Source organism: Aedes aegypti, chromosome 2 (assembly GCF_002204515.2).
Source record: "Aedes aegypti strain LVP_AGWG chromosome 2, AaegL5.0 Primary Assembly, whole genome shotgun sequence".
Lineage (NCBI taxonomy): Eukaryota > Metazoa > Arthropoda > Insecta > Diptera > Culicidae > Aedes > Aedes aegypti.
In genome coordinates, this window is record NC_035108.1 from 131,408,737 (window position 1) to 131,426,648 (window position 17,912).

At 36.7% G+C, this 17,912-nt stretch overlaps 1 protein-coding gene across 7 annotated transcripts in view; it reads right to left on the reverse strand.

Annotated features, from left to right (window-relative positions):
- Positions 1-17,912, reverse strand: part of LOC5566824 (PDZ and LIM domain protein Zasp) — a 257,834-nt gene that overhangs the window by 192,431 nt on the left and 47,491 nt on the right. For all 7 annotated transcript variants that reach the window (XM_021842378.1, XM_021842377.1, XM_021842380.1 and 4 more), the window contains one exon: positions 10,455-10,493. The gene's annotated coding sequence lies outside the window, so the exon portion shown is untranslated. The remainder of the gene's footprint in view (positions 1-10,454; positions 10,494-17,912) is intronic.

Consider the following 17,912-nt stretch of genomic DNA (forward strand, 5'->3'; position numbering starts at 1 on the left):
ATCCGCAAAACAAATGTTTCATGCTCACTAGCGCCGCCTGGTGGCAAAATTCATAGCGTTTATAATGATAGTCTTTGAGCTACTGAACAACTTTGCCGGAGACGCCAGCTTTCTAAGTGGTCAGGATCCTGAGATATCCGGAAAACAAATATTATATGCTCACTAGCGCCGCCTGGTGGCAAAGTCTCGAATCTCTTGGCTAGAATTATGATAGTCCTTGAGCTACTCAACAACTTTGCCGAAGACGCCATCTTTCTAAGTGGTCAGGATCCTGAGATATCCGGAAAACAAATATTATATGCTCACTAGTGCTGCCTGGTGGCAAAATTTTGAACTTCATAGCGTTTATAATGATAGTCCTTGAGCTACTGAACAACTTTGCCGAAGACGCCATCTCTCTAAGTGGCCAGGATCCTGAGATATCCGCAAAACAAAAGTTTCATGCTCACTAGCGTCGCCTAGTGGCAGAATTCCACAATTCAATGACCACCATATGTTAGCCCTTGAACTACTGAACAATTTTGCTGAACATCATGATCCTCTATTGTGAATAGTTTTTAAGATAATGATCATTTATAAAAACGGTCGTTAATCTGAATTTCGGTCGTAAAAAAGTGGTCGGAAAAAGAACCATCGGTAAAAAAACGGTCGTAAAAAGAGGTTGGAGTGTATCGGAATTTGAAAACAACCATCTTAAAACATTGATTATATTTACAACAACAAAAAATATTCATTTTTTTCATACATTGTCTTAGCTAAGATCGTCTTAGGTCTTAGGCAAAATCCCGTTTTGTTTATAACCTAAATATACTGACGGTTTATTTTTTTTTCCAATGAAGCAAAACGAAACAGAATCATAAAACGACATTCACCGGAATTGTTCGAAATAACGCATACCCTTACTCAGACCATAGAGCGTGGAAGGGCCATGGTGTGGCTGCAAGTGGCGAAAGGGCAAAACAATTGTTTCGCATCCTGCCTTCTGCCCCGTCTAGTGTCGAATACGGAACAGAGGAACCCCAAGGGGAATGATGTATATTCTCTATTTGTGCCCCTGCGGCTCGGAACCAGAACATTTTAATCGTTCCATTCAATCTTGAAGGTTCACTCCCCGGCGTTGGTGTTTATCTTCCCGGTATCGCTGTGAATATCGGGCTTGATCTTCGTGTACTTGAAACCAAAAGGGTTTGCATGTTGCGCAAAGTGTTGTTAATCACTTTTAGTGGTCTCTTCGAGAGCTATGACCGACGCTCCGTCATGTAAATGAGACCCCCAAGTTGCGTTTTCACGGATAATGGATTCATCATTTTTAGTATGAATTAATTCCGTTCGATGAGACACCGTCAGAGATTCAGATCGTTGTCCACCGGAGCGCGGCTCAAGGCTGAATGTGCAATTGATCGACCTGGACCACGATTCGATTGATCTTGCTTTGCAGTTCGGTATGGTGGTGGCCGTAGTCGTTCAACTTTGGCGCTAGGCCAGCTGGATGGAGAGCAAGGCGCAATTGTAAAAGGTTAACGTAACACAGCCCAGCATTTGCCAAGGGTGATGTACATCATGAAAAGTTTGAACTCCCGGCGATGGAGACGATGTTTGAACTAAAACCGGGCCAGAGAAGGGCCACCGGTTGCTCTACCCATACTATCCATACTGGCATGTTGTTTTTTGACCGATCAAGGTTGCTGCTTGGGGGAGCAATGATCTGAACTTAGTCATCAGTTCGGATTGCATTCTTGGTTTTTCTTGAACATATAAAGGGTTGTTTTTGATTTTGTTCTGCAGGATAAAATCTAAGAGTTGTGCTACTTTTCTCCGAATGTCATGTTTTCGAACGTCAGTTCACCGAATGACCCGTTTGATTATATGCATAAGCCATCAACGTACAATCCGTAGTTGCTACTCAGTGATTGTCCAGAATAATCGAAGTTACACAAGCAACCGAGAGATGTAGCTTGGGAGTAGCTTTCCATCTTCAATGTATACTTTCGAGAACTCCAAATATTATAAAGTCAATAACAGCGCCGACCACGTTCTTACGGTCATCGTCAAAAGAAGGAATATTAGTGTGAAATCCATTGTTACTAGAGATTGAGATCACCTTCTTCTTCTTCTTCTTATTCTTCTTCTTCCTCTTCTTCTTCTTCTTCTTTTTTCTGGCGTTGCGTCCCTATTAGGACAAGCCTGCTTCTCAGATTAGTGTTCTTATGAGCACTTCCACAGTTATTAACTGAGAGCTTTTTTTGCCGATTGACCATTTTTACATGTGTATATCGTATGGCAGGTACGATGGTACTCTATGCCCTGGGAGTCGAGAAAATTTCCTTTACGAAAAGATCCTCGACCAGTGGGATTCGAACCCACGACCCTCAGTATGGTCATACTGAATAGCTGCGCGTTTACCGCTACGGCTATCTGGGCCCCACCAATTGAGATCACCTCTGCATCTCCATGGTTGTCACGAGAAGGAGTTTTGTTCGTCTGAAGCAATCATAGCTGCATGATCAGGATTCATCTTGGTAAGTGATGCGATTCATATAACCTCAGTTCGAAAAATCATCTATTAGTACTTCAAAGGCAAGTCACGGTGCTCCCCTGACCGTTATTATCAAAAAAAAATCTCCATCAAATCTGTGCTCACCAATCGTTTTTTATAGCAAAGCTGCATGTCTGGGCAAAATTTAAAAAAAAATCGTAGGGCCCGTGTTGCAGTTACGCCCTTTTTATTGTATAAGTCTACTAATTCAAAGGAAATCTGAGATAATTGAACGGATTTTCTTTGGCCGCGATTATCAGAAGAAATATACCATCGAAATTTGGTTCAAAGTTGGTTTGTTTAGTTATTTGTAACCTCTTGGTGGGGTTTTGAATGAGAAAATAGGCGAAATTTGAAGTTACGCCCTTTTTGAGGTGTAACCATTGAAAACACTAATTTCAAATAGTTTAATTAGGCATTCTAATACCGATAAGCATGTTCAAATAATTTCAATGACATATTGCAACTACATGTCGCCAAAGTATTTCACAATTGATCAATTTTACAAAGGCTCAAGCGCTGTAAGGCATTACGGAGCCAGTTTCGTGACATTATTATTATTCAAAAAATATTGTTATAGCCCAACTAGCCACCCTTTCGACTGTTCCTGCTAGCATTGTACTGCGCTAGCACTTGAACTTCAACCGCTTAGTAATGGACTGGCTAAACTATAGAACTCTAGACCACTGTCAATACTTTTGTGATCATTTGTAGCATACATTACTACATTTAGATTTCGCACAAATCTACAATTTTTCGTTTGGGTTTTCCGGTCTTTTCTATTACACAAACCCATAAGAGCCCTGGATAAATACAATAGTGAAAGAAATGTATACATCAATTTACTCATTCTCAGGCTAACTTGCGATGAGAAAGCATCAGTACTTGAAATACGCTTAAGAGAAATAAGAAACATGCGTTATTATTTGGTTTCATTCATTTTAAAATCATAACACTTGCAGAGCTTTATGTTACATATCTTCTTCATGTATCAAAACTCTCTTGAGAAGATTCTAAACCATAACCCCGAATTTCATTTCCCGGAATTTCATTACACTGAACGCATTGTTACGGTGAATGATATTGTCCCGAATATATTATTACCCTAACGATCAACGCTCCGTCATCGTAATCATCATCATCATCGAAACTTCAAAAGCAGTTTTTCTGTTCAAAACTGAAAATTATTCGATGAAAATGTGTTCACTGTACACCTGATTCTGTTTTTGCACGGGGGATGCGTACCGTGTAAAAAAAGTTTTCAGTTCAAAATTTCAAAAACCGTGCAAAAAAAAGTAACACCATTTCTCGACGTTTCATGCAAAAATAAGGTTTTGACGAAAAAAAATGTATGGAAACTTTTTTTGCACAGCCGTGTAAAAAAAATCCGTGCAAAAACAGAATCGGGTGTATTTCGTTTGGAGAATTGAATACAGTGAACACATTTTCCTCTAAATTTTATTGATTTCGAACGAAAAAACTGCTTTTGAAAATTCCGAAATCATTGACGGATCCTACCCCCTTAACGATATTATCCCGTGATAATGGAATTCGAAGTAATGCCATTCTTGGAACTGGAACTCACGGTGCTGGTCTTCAGGCATTCGGGCTAATGGATCTCAAAGTTAGGCGGTATATTTAAAAAAATATATTAAATATGATAAACATATAGTTGTTCATGGATTCTACTTAAATACCAGTTTTAATTACCGGAAAATTGTAAATTGTTCTGTGATCCTGTTGATTACCTGTTGGTCTACCTACCATAATATGGTTTGAATCCTACACAAACTGAAGATTTATATGTAAACTTTATTTTTTTTTTGATCGCGAGCTGTGCTTGTGAAGTAAAGACGCACCAGCTGCTATGACCCTTTACAAACGAAAAAAAAAATCATACTTTGGAAGCTACACAAAGTTTTTCAAACTGACAAAGACAAACATTTTATATTAATCTCTGTAAATGCTACGATTATGAAATCCATTGAACAAAATAACAACGGATGTTCTAAACTTTGCATTATATTCTTCCAATTTGAATCGCTGCTTTCTACGTCGTTGATTTTATTTTATTCCATACACTGCTACCCATTACCAAAAACATAACTCTTTAAGTACTTCTTGACGTATGCTTCGAATTTGATATACAACAGGTAGCAATGTGTAGCATTTAAAATGATCTGAATCGTGAGTACATTGGTTCACCAACCTATCCAGAATATTGTGATACAAGAACTAATTTGGTTACATAATGAAATTAGCTCCGTAACGCCTTAAAGCACTTGAGCCTATGGAAAATCAGTTGATAGTTAAAGACTTTTGTGGCATGTAAGTGCAATGTGTCATTGAAAACATTTGAACATGCTCAACAGTAATAGAATGCCTAATTATTCTTTTTAAAATTAGTATGTTCAATGGTTACACCTCAAAAAGGGCGTAACTTTAAATTTCGCCTATTTTCTCATTCAAAACTCCACCAATAGGTTACAAATAACTAAACAAACCAACTTTAAACCAAATTTTGATGGTATATTTCTTCTGATAATCGCGGCCATTGAAAATTCGTTCAAATATTTCAGATTTTCTTTGAATTAGTAGACTTATACAATCAAAAGGGCGTAACTGCAACACGCGCCCTACGATTTTTTTTAAATTTTGCCCAAACATGCAACTTAGCCATAGAAAACGGCTGGTGAGCACAGATTTGATGGAGATTTTTTCTGATAATAAAGGTCAGGGGAGCACCATGAAGTATAAAACCATTCCAAGATTTTTTTGTGATAAAAATAAGGTGAATTGAAAAGTATAAGGTTTCAACTGGTATGTAAAATATGTACAAGAGATTATATCAACACGTTTAAAAACGAACTGTTCATATTTTGTGATATTAATTCATATAAGTAAAAGTTCATATATTCCTACCGTTGTCGTAATAAAAATATGAATATATTGTACACTTGAAATAGAAGTATGAAACGAGCTCACCAAATTGGTCGTCCATCCTTGAATGAGTAGCCGTAATCCACTTTAATCAGCACATAAAAATTTGAAGATAATATCTAACGATTTTCCAAGAATCATTTTAATCCGTGTGAATCCAGATGATTGATGTCATCAGTGCTTCAAGAATCATTGTGATCTTGATGTTCCTAGCGCAGAGTAAGCTCTTCGTAACCCCGTGGAAAGCCGTTAAAAATAATTGTCACAAAATTTACGGTCAGCGTCATGTTTTGAAAGTTTTGAAGTGATCCACATAATCAGCTAAACTGAGGACCTCTGTTCTACTACAGTTGTCTTTGATCATTTTATGTGGAAGCAAATCCATCAGAAAGTCCCTTCAAAGTTTTTACTACAGGAAATCATTTATTGATTCTCCACGGAATATTCACAGATATGTTAAATGAAATTTCTGCAGGGAATTCTGCAAGATTTTCCTAGGAATTCTTTTAGCTATTCTTCCAGGAACTTTCCAAAAGAAAAACCTTCATATTTTTCAAAGACTTTTCAATGAATTCCTCGAATGATACTCCTGAAAATTTCGTCGTGAATTTTCTAGAGTTTTGTGGAGATTTCTCAATATGGAGCTGGCCATTGATTATGTAGACAATTTTGACAATTTTTAGATCCTCCTCTCATTATGGCAGGACTTCTTGTATAAAAATAAAAACAAGTTGTATGACGCATAAAAAATCTCACTCCCCCTCTCCCTCCATAAACTCTTACGCGATGAATGGACGACTTATGCGTTCCTGTTTTTTTCTGGTTCTCTTTGAATTTCATTAACGGTTCCATCGGGAAATTATTCGAACATTCTTGAAAAATTCATTTTGTTTCAGTTAGAAGGTATCGTAAGCAATCCTCCAGCGACACTTTGAAAAATTTCTGCAGCAAATTCTCTACAGATTCCTGGATAAATTCCTACAATTATTCCAGCGAAGATAACCCCTGGTTTTTCCAAGACTTTTTCGGAGGTCTTTCCGTTACTTGTTTTTACATTTTGATAAGGGATTATTGAAGTAATTGTCCAAGAGTTTCACATAAAAATGTATTATGAATTGTGTTTGGTTCAGATTTTTTTAGTCATATTTCCCTTAGTTTCATCCATGATATATAAATTCCCCTATGTTCTTTACCACTTACTTCTCTTAGATATTTTTTCAAGATTTGTTGCAAATATTTCTTTGGATAATTTTTGAAATTCCACTTATATTATGTTGGAATGTTCTTAGAAGTCCAAACATAAAATCCTCCATAAATTCCTTCAGTAATTATAAAAAAAAAACAAAGATAGGTCAGCGTATTTAATCTCTGTTATTTTTTAAGTATTTTCCACTGATTGCTTTGCAATTGAAGCCTCGTTAAAAAAAACTCTCAATTTCTTCCTCGCCGATGACATCGCCGCCGGATTAAAAATATTTGGGCGCACATGCCTGATTAAATTCCGAAATGAACATGCGATTGCCTATCAACTTTGAAGTGTAGTAAAATTAAATCGTTTTCATAAATTTGAAAGATAAATGAATGGTTTTGCTCATTTAGTCATAGAAAAAGCATTCGATAGTGCTTGGCTTGGAGGTTTACTTTGCGTTGCACGTGGCGTGGTAAGAGAAGTAGAGATGGGCAAAAAGAATCGGAGTCATTCAAAAGATCCGGATCACTCATAACAACAAGTGAACCATGGCTCTTTTTAGCGAAAGTCGGTTCATTTGATCAGCACGGATCAGACTAAAAGTGACCGGGAAAAAGAACGAACCGATTCTTTTTCCCTATTCTCCTTCGTTCGTTTCTTGGCTTTATTATATCGCTTGACACTTTCCTTGCTTTGCGCGCCACGGTATACATGCAAACAGGGTTTGCTGCAGCTCAGCCACTCTCAGCAAACACAGCCAAACAGTTTGCCCCGCCCACTTGCATACAAGCATATGAAAGAGAAAAAGTTCCCACTTGAATGGCAAAGCACATTTTCTGAACCGCTCTTTTTCCCGTTTGCGCGATTCAGTTCGCTCTTCTTTTGCGAGCTGCTGATGAGAAGGGTGAAACCAAATCCACCACGAACTGTTAAACCGTCCTGGGTAAAATGGTCCAAAATGTCACTTTAAGAATTTGTGTCATTTCATTGTAATAAGATCCACATTTGAAGGCCGTTCGAAATCTTATCAGTAACTTTACAATATTTGCAAGCTACCACAATGAAAACATATGCCAAATTAGAGTTTTTTTTAGAATTTTAAATCGAGTCGAAAAGTTGGTTGAAAAATGGGGGAGGTTAAAAATGTCCAAATAGGTGGGGTAGAATACCATTAAATGAACATTATTGAACACTGTTAATCGCATGTGAGCGATAAAAAAATTAAAATTATCGTCCGCGATAAACTAGTACAGGAAGAGACTTTAAAGTTAAATATCTCGGAATAAAGATTTTGGCACTTGGTGCGGTTTAGCAGAACCCCGACCATTTAATATAGAGATCGAAGAGTCAGCAACCATGCTTCCCAAGAGTTTTATCTGTGGCATGGAAACCCTTTTTTCGGTAATAAAATAATCGGAAAAGCGTACGACTTAGGCATGAAACAGAATTTACCGCGAAATTCAAGGAAAACCTATCAGTTTATGTCAGAGGCTTGTAGGAGCAATTCTTGGGTAAACATATTTGAACATCGTTAGACAAATTACACAAATTGAAACCAGCTAAGAATGATCCAATGGGTTGGGCCATTTCATCCCATCAGTGCGTATCCGGTCAGATAAAAATATTTAAATTTCAATGTAGCGTAAACAGAAGAATATAGTAGAAGTAAATCAAATTCTTCTACTGTTACATCATCACGTGAAATTTTCAACTAGAGATGCTTGAATGTTACATTATCGTGTAAATTTAAAGTGCATTCGATTGAAAATATGCAATTTGGCGTTGACATTACAGTTTATTTTGATGCTCCAAATATGTGCAAGAAAATAAACTGAAATTTACAACATATTTTTTGCTGTGTACCTACCGAGCATACTAGCAAAATAGATAGGAGCTATTTTCAAAGGCGAAGAAGAACAATCATTCAAAGAAGTCTCTTCGCGCAACTCTCTGTATACAGACTCTGGTAACGTAGTATTTTGTAGATTGCATACTGAAAACTGTCATGTGATTTACTTTACCACTATTATTCCAACAGCTTGTGGGAATCTGTTCGGGAAGGAATTGGAATATGGAATCGGAAGTAATTAAGCTATTTGTCTATCAGTATGAGTTGATCCCAAGTCCTCGTCGTGAAAAGTGTATATTCCAGGTCTGTCTTTTTGATCCGTGGGCCAAATTGGTGAAACAATATTGTACGGCGCAGCAAAATTTCTCGTTTCGTAATGAATTTCAACATTTTTGCAATATCGAACGTAGAATGGAGATGGAGGTGATTGCTTCTGCTCGGAATTAAGTAAAATTTAGTCATAGGTTCTGTGTTAATCTTGCCCAAGATTTTATGATGATATTTTACATAATTCTAATCTAGGCACTTCTACAATTATATGATGCCGTCAATTCGTCCGAAGTTTCCCGAGAAAGTCTTGTAAATAATTTTACAAGAGATCCTTCCCAAGATTTTATACGTAAAACCTGTTTATCGATACACACTCTCAGAGTTGTTTAAAATTCATGTCCAACATTTTGAGGCAATCCAACCAATGATTCAGTAAGACTGTGGCATTTTCATAGTAACTTTTGTTCAAGCTGAATAGAATTTCTATTTTGTATACCAAATATGCAAAACTACAAGTAATCCTGATAAAATAAAACTCATTAGTCTAAAACAAAATTCAATAAGCTTCAAATCGTTCAACTTTAGTGAAAAATATGTCTTAAACAGTTCTCAAGGTGAATGAAATTTAAAATAAATGTGATTAGAACCAAACGACTTAGCAGTAACGTATTTTCATAATTTGAAATTGACTTATTTTAAATTAGTCGGAAGATCTTCAGGTTGTCTTAGAATTGTTATGAAACATCTACAAAACTTGTTAACACTCTTGGCACCGTTGTATATTTTGACCTTTAGTATAACCTACATTTCGGTTCCTGCAGCACGTACCACATTTAACTGGGGACATGGATAAGCACCAAGCAATCATGAAAAAAGAAACAAATGCTACTATAAATTCTTGAAATTATTACGATAATTCAGTTGGTTTCAACTTAACGTGGGTGCAGCGTTTCCAAAAACATTCTCCAAATGCGGTCAAAGTTGTTTAAAGCTCAGCCACTTGATACAGTCATAACAATTGGCCAGTTATGTCCTGCAAGCCAGTCGAAAACATTTTTCAGAAATACTCCTTCTCCCAACTTTGAATAAACACTGCAGCTGTTGCACAGTGTATCATGAGATCGAGCAACGAAGTGAGTGTGTAAATATAAATTGGTAATCTACCCAATGACCTTTCGATGGTCTTCCTTATAAACTCTCTCACTTTTGCTTCCGATGGAATCTTGAACGAGTGTAGACAATCGTTGCCAATACTGTTCGATCGAATGGGGTGCTTGTTTTTTAAAATCAAATTATAGACGGTGATGAATTGTGATCAAAATCGTACGAATCATTTACAGCGATGTTGAGTGATGTGATGTTTCATTTACCAAAACTTCTAGTTCTTCTACCTGTAATTACGTCCCAACTGAGACAGAGCCTGCCTCTCAGCTTGTTCTTATGAGCGTTGTCACAGATGCTAACTGAGAACTTTCTTTCTTGATCTACCATTTTTACTTTCGTATATCGTACGTCATGCACTAAAGTATTATATGCCCTGGGAAGCCAAGAAATTTTTCCAACCCGGACAGATTCTCGGCCGGCGGTATTTGAACCAATGGTCCAGCTGAATAGCTGCGTGTTTACTGCTACGACTCTGTGGGCTCCTTCAATTCGTCGAATCAACTTACCTGATTTTTTGCTAAATGCTCCTAGTTAGGTGGAAGAATCTGCAATAGAGAATCGAAAAAAGATTTATTTTAGAATGAATGCAATTATTTTGAAATGAACTACCCTACAAAAAATGTCACTGTTTATGAAAACTATATAATTATACTCAACGACCCATGCAAATAACGGATCATTCGTCGAATGTCGGCTGACTTTTGTGTAAACATATTACCCTATGGGTGGCGCAAGCAACCGTTCTCTAGGTCATAGACGCCATGTGTTTTCGTTGAATTCACCATCAGTCGAGAAATCTGTGTTCCGCTAAATACTGGGAGCAAACGCGGGCGCGTTTTTGTTGCGCGTTGGCGAACGTTGCACCTCCCGGCAGCAGCTTTCGTCTGTCACCAAACCGAATGGGATCAAGATCAGATCTTATTTCTGTCCGTATCTAAACTATTTCGATTCGAGTGCCACCGAACCCAAAAATATCTCATAAAACAACTCGTTGGATGAGATTTCACTATCAACAAAAATTTTGAATTCTCATTTCATTTTGTACTCATTAGGTGGATTATTACATCGCTGACTAACCAGTGCCACGTAATATCAAGTGCACTAATTATTTTAAGAGCGGAATGTCCGACAAGAGAGCCGACCTTGATTAACCGTAATTCCACACAGGTCGTCACGACTTTGACGATGACGACGGATGCGGTCAATCTTCGCTCTTTCTCGATAGACCATCTCCGTACAATTTGCACTCGACAAGAGCAAATGCACACTGGTTCCATCTGTTCTATGAAGCGATCATAAATTGTTAAGTAAATTATCTTTTGACTATCAAAACCACTCTCGTGGTTATTGTAATTTATATAACCGAAAAAATATATTAAACATGTCAAAAACGATTCGAAACATCTTCAAGAAGGGGACGGACCTGGTGTAGGGATTAGAACACACACCTCTAGCGCTGAGGACCTGGGATCGAATCCCATCCCCGAGATTAGTCACTTATGACATAAGTAGTTCGTAAAATAAACTTGTTGGTCCCGAGATGAACTAGCCCAGGGCTAAAAATAGAAAGATGATTAATATTTGATCATGATTTAGTACATATTTTTGACTTTTGGATAGTTTTTAACCACCGTGTGGAGTTGGTGTATTTTGATGGAATTAATTTTGAAATTATGCGATTCCACTTATTACTGGCTCACCAAAAAGTCGCCAATTCGTCATCACGATCATCATCAGCACCAGTCTCGTTCTATCATTGCTCGCAAGAAATGACATGTGTCTATGTGGTAACATTTCTGTCCACTGACCGTCGTCAACCGGGGGGCCAACTAACCGTCGTCACTGAGATATGTGTTAAATATCAAAATGCACCAACTGCAGCTGCACGGGTAGACATACCTATACGAAGTAGTTTTGATCTAAATGGAAGCAGCAGTACGGTGAGTGCGCGTGTGTTTTTCTGTCTATCGGAATCTGACCGAATCGTGCAGATTGCTTTTGATCGGCAATTTTGCCAGCTTTCGCACTTTTTGTGAACTTGTTTCAGGCGGGGATAATTTGTTTAAACTTGAAATTCCTTTCATATGATCGAGCAACCTGCCTGTATGGGGCAGTGGATATGGGTAAAGGTGTACTGTGTTTTAAGGGGCGCAGTGTTTGTGAACTGTAGCTCTGATGCGAATTTGAGGCGTTAGATGGGATATTTGAAACTCAAGAATCCTAATTTTTGAGCTTCATAATTAATGTTATCTAAATGCAGGGCTGGTAGAAGGTTTGTTTTAAGAGATTTAGTCACTATTCAAATGCAAGCCTCTAGAGAAATTCCTGGAATATATCTATTCCAAAATACGAATATGTTCTAAACGAGAGGAAGTTTTAAAACAACCGTTGATAGTCCAAATTCATTAAACAGTTGCTGACAAAAGTTAGTATCCAAATGCTGTTTTTTTCATACAATATACCCAATTTTAAGGCTCTGCCTCTCAATTTCTGGTAGCCCGAATTGACTCCGAAATTTGAATGACGAACTACAAATAACATTGAGTTTTGTCTGTAGTGAACTCATGATATGGCAGTCATTTTTAAAAAGAATTTCAGAGGTTTGTTCAAAGATAAAAGAAGGGTGCAGAGCTACTTGAGACATTCTGTAGAAACATATTCGTGCATTCAATCATGTTGGTTCGTCGAAATTGTGTTGCAAAGGAACTATAGAAAGTTGTATAGTGGGGAAAAACAAACTTTGCATTCGCCTTCATAAATAAAAACATTGGTGTCGGAAAGGAATTCCTTCAAAGATTTCTCCAGGATTTGTTTCGAAGATTTCTCCAGGGATTCTACCAGAACTTCATCCAAGATAATCTCGACAGACATACAGCGATTTTTCCAGGGTTTTTGGCAGAGATTTTTCCAAAAACAACTTTCAACCGCAGCCCGATTCTTTTCAGACCGGCTCAGATAGGGCTCCAGGAGTACCTTTAACAATTCCTCTAGGAATTCTACTAGGAGTTCCTCCAGGATTTCACCAAGGATTATTTGATCGGCGTTAAGTCAGAGTGGACCAAGTGACATTTTTAATACTTTGAGAAAAATGGGCTTAGAGACTAACACTTTTTAATTTTGTAACTCGTTAAAATGTTGGTTCAATATTTCTACACATCTTTATGTTACTTTCAAACAATATAATGTGAAGTCATAATCATGAAAAAAGATAACCCAAACCTCTAATAGAGCGATTTTTTGATGGACTATGTACACTTGGTCCACTCTAACTGAACTGAAGACCATCGTTCAGTGATTTGGTTCACTATGACTGAACGGTTTCTAGGAAAATAACAATCATTTAATGTTTGCATGGTCAAACTGGGAGCATATCTCTAAGATAAACAGATTATCAACAACCTTCGACATCAGTATCGAACATTGTTTAATAATCCATATCTTCAATCCCGAAATCAGTGGCATTACGATAGTTTGAAAATTAAAGTTTTGTTGCATTGAAGACCAAGAATTTTCAAATATGCGTTCAGTCAGAGTGGACCAAGTGTAAACTTTGAATACCGATCCAAATATACTGGTCCGATAAGCGGGTTCTAGGACATTCTGAACAGACACCATAGAACTATGTACCGTAAAACGGGGTAACTTTGATAGTTTTTTCGAAGAAAACTTCAATATTTATGCATGCTGTTTCAGAGAATTACAATTTATATTTTTAAAATAAGTACTGACATCCTAGCTATCGATTGCACTTGATAGATTGCCAAAAGATTTATTGTGAATGGATATATAATTTTTCATATAATCGAAAGTCGGTTTTCTGTTTTGGGGTAACTTTGATAATGGAGTATGAATCGAACAAGATTGAACGAATTATGGAACATTTATAGGGCGTTGCATACCTCTAGGCGTTTAACGCTATATGGAAATTTCTGACTTAGATTACAAATATGGTCCCAGTTTGTAAAAATGGTTTTCGCTAAGAGATTTGAGACCGAATTCATGTTCTACTATAACTAGGCTAGCATGGGTAAGTGACGAACTTATTATTACTTTATCAAATAGTGGTCGTAGAACAGATTGTTTGTAAGCTTTGCAAAAATGCTAAAATCTTGTAAATTATTAATGTTTGCATAAAAATCCTCAAATGCACTTGATTCCAACGAAAATAGCTTTGACATGAAGTGTCATATTAATACTCTTTACTTTTGCATTCGTTTTTCTTAACTAATTGACAGAAACTTCGTTATTTCGTTTAGTATGTTGGGGGTCTCGCACTATCAAAGTTACCCGCATTATCAAAGTTACCCCGTTTTACGGTACCATAAACTTCTATTGGACTCTGAAATTGACTCAAAAAATGCAATAATCAATCAATTTATTGCTATTTGACACTTGGTCCGCTCTGACTGCACAGAAATTTTTGCATTTTATGACCACCCATCTAAATATGGTAAATGGTAAACAATCAAAATCAAATGCATCGAATCATCATATATATAAAATCCCAGAGTTCTCTGTCTGTCAGTAACGCTTTGAAATGTTTCATCGAAAAGTTTCATTGAGAGCTACAACAAAACCTTGAGAACACTACAACGGTTATTTTATATGTTTGAACATTACAACTGTATATTGAGAGCATTATAACAGCTTTTTGTCAGAATATTCTAAAATTTTCGGGTACCGTAATCCGGGGTAACATTGATCAGTGGGGTAACATTGATCGGTATGATCCTTCTCGTAAAAAGTTCGAATCATCATTTATTGATGAAATATTTTCAAAGCATGAATGGTGCTCCTCTTTCTTACATTCATAAGCTGATAAAAATTGAGGTTTGTGCAAAAATTGCGTTTCGTTTATGCGTAAATTTATCACCTTTTTGAAACAATGATTTTTATCATTATCGATAACACTACCGAAGATTCATGTCTCACACGAGTTCTGCAAATGGTATGAGCAAGGAAAATGCGATTGTTACTAAAAATGACATCGCTGAAAACGATTCCGTTGTCGAATCTTTCATAAGTTTATTCAATTAATCAACATTATTGAACTACTATTAAGAATTCAGAATTTACTTAGGAAATTGCCTACCTTTAGGCGTATTGCGTGGTTCAAAGTGATTTTATTTTTGAAATAACTCAAAAAGTAAATGACTTGTAAGAGTTTGGTCTTCATATTCGGCTTCAGGGGCCATGATTTAGGCATGCAAGGACATTTTCAATATTACCGAACGTTGTTCACATGGGTGATCAATGTTACCCCATATCAGCATAATCAAAATTCACTTTAAACATTTATTTATACATACTTAAATCTTTTGAAAACCAAAGTACAGTATATAGTCACGAGCGGTGGGTGCCAGTATTTGTTTTAAAAATATAAAACTTGTGACATTCGCATTTTCAAATGAAAAATTTAAGAAATATCCCAAAAAATGATCAATGTTACCCCGGATTACGGTACATTGTTCTTTCAAATTCGTAGAATATTCTCAAACTTTTTCCATAGGCCAGGGGAAGTGGTTCACTTAGAATGAATTTATAGCAGAGAAAAAGTAGATTTTGTATGAAAATTGACAGGAAAATGAATGACAAGTTCATCCACTTCTCCTGGCCTATTGTTCTTTTTTGTTCATAGGATCTTGGTGTATGATCATAACATAAACAAACCAACTTTAAGCAAATTGTTGTTTGGTTGAATTTGAATTGGACTGTGGTTTAATGTTGAAACATTAATTCTGAACGGGTTTCGTCAATTCTAACCTAAGTTCCAAGACTATGGTCTCTTAAAACAGCTTTCCAAAGCATTCCTGTTCCACGCTTTGATAATTCTATCAATCGATGGTCCGTCCTCCCTGATCCAACAGCAGCAGCTACAGATTCAGCAAAAAATTCTACTCTCCAATTCATGGAACCTTCTGGAGCGTTTGATATGTTTCACAAAAATTGAAACACTATAACAGCATTTGAGGCTGTGATTATTTCAGATCAGAACATTACAACAAAATTATGCCCACGTGCTCGATATAGTATGGTCAATGCATAAATTTAGGCAATTTTGCGATCAATATTATCATGCGCTTCAACACTTCATTCGTCGCACTGTTGTATTTTGTACAACAACTTTGTTGAAAAAACCTCGCTTTTCGTTCACAACAGCAGCGTGGTGGTTCTAACGGTGGCAAGAAGGTTAAAAGTTTATAGGGTAATTTACGGCTTGGGCACCATTCGACTATTATCGGCAATCAAATTTCAGACACCAAATACACAGTATTTTCCTACCAAAACACACAAATGAAAACATTCAGATGATTCTTTATTCTGTCAGCTTCCCCCTCACGAGATTTCCGAGAATAGTCACACTGACAGGAGATGTTCGAAGCGTTGTAAAGACGTTTCCAGAAAAAGCTTATAACAAGTCTGTTGGTGTGAATCGATAGAGGATTGATCAGCGCATACATATAAACAGACAAACACGTAATTTGTCTGCTGATCGGCTTAGATTGTCGAAAACCCGTAAATTCTCCTAGGGTAATGGTCGCATTTTGGACCCCTTAAGGAAGTGATTTAGGGTTTATTGCAAAGCATAACCAAGTCAATGAATATGCCAAAATGTGGAGAAAAGTTTCCTCTTTGAGATAAAAATACGCACATGGTAATGTATAGTCCAAAATAAGTCAAAAGTAATGGAATGTGAAGCACTGTTTTTCATTATATTGGACAAACCAATACATTTTGGACCCTCAAAGTATATATTTTGGACCATTGGCGTATACATTCGATTGGAGACGAAGCCTAAGAAACTGTTTGTTCAATAGCTTGCGCATAGTCCAATCAATCGATTAACAATGAAAAACTAAAAGAATTGCATGCTTTTAGCATAGAAATTTAAAAAAGTTATTGTTTACATTAAAAAAAAAAAAAAAAAATATTCGTCTTCAATTTCAGTGTGTAACGTGTTGTAACGGTTGCGTGGATGACCCGATTGAAATTATTTATTTTTTGTCATAATAAAAATATTTTCCATGCTCAAACACTTGATGCAAGTGTACAACAGTCCTATCCATCCAAATAACATGCAAACTGAGTTGGTCTTTCGATATAAACTAGGAAATTTGTTGGAAAATGACCCAGAGGATTCTAAATATATAGAGGTCTAATAGTAGTTTACGTAACAAGTTGCAGAATGACGATTTTTATAGCACGAGTCGTACATTTGTCCAACGAGGCTTGCCGAGTTGGATAACTACGACGAGTGCTGAAAAAATCGAGTTCTGCAACGAGTTGCGTACAACATTTTTTGCAATTTCGTAGAACACCACTGGAGGGTATCAGAAATAACATCTGGATGCTTGCACCATCATTTTGCAATTTCTGAAAATAGTTGGGTAATGAGTCATTACGCAACTCAAAACAGTTGCGTAATGAGAAAGCGTTGCGTAATGAACCATTACAGCACTGGTTTTAGTTAGGTAATGACTATTCCCGCACTGCATACTTCAGTGTAGGAAAGTAGGCCGTTTCATGACAGATTGGCGTGATGAAAAACAGCCTATTACGATGAGAAATTGCAAAAAATATATTGGTTACCCTACATAGCCTTTCGTTTTAAAATTTTGTTGGGGCGTGGCTAGCCACGTTGGGTAAGCTAGTTAAGTAATATTTATGAATTTCTATTGATGAATGCGAAGAAGAATCATTCGATGTCGAGGAATCTGACTAATTACTTAAAATGTCTTTAATTTCCTCGTTTACCTCAGCGTGATGACCATTTTCGCTGATATGGTAATAAGCACTTGGTCCACTCTAACTACATACCTTTATCGATTTTTTATTGATCTAAAAAGTAAATTTGTTACATATCTCTCACAGTTTACAACATTCATCATATCTGATCAAAGTGAAATGGAGGTAAGGTGATTTCACGTCTAATGAAAGAATAATCCAATTTTCTCAAGTTTCGT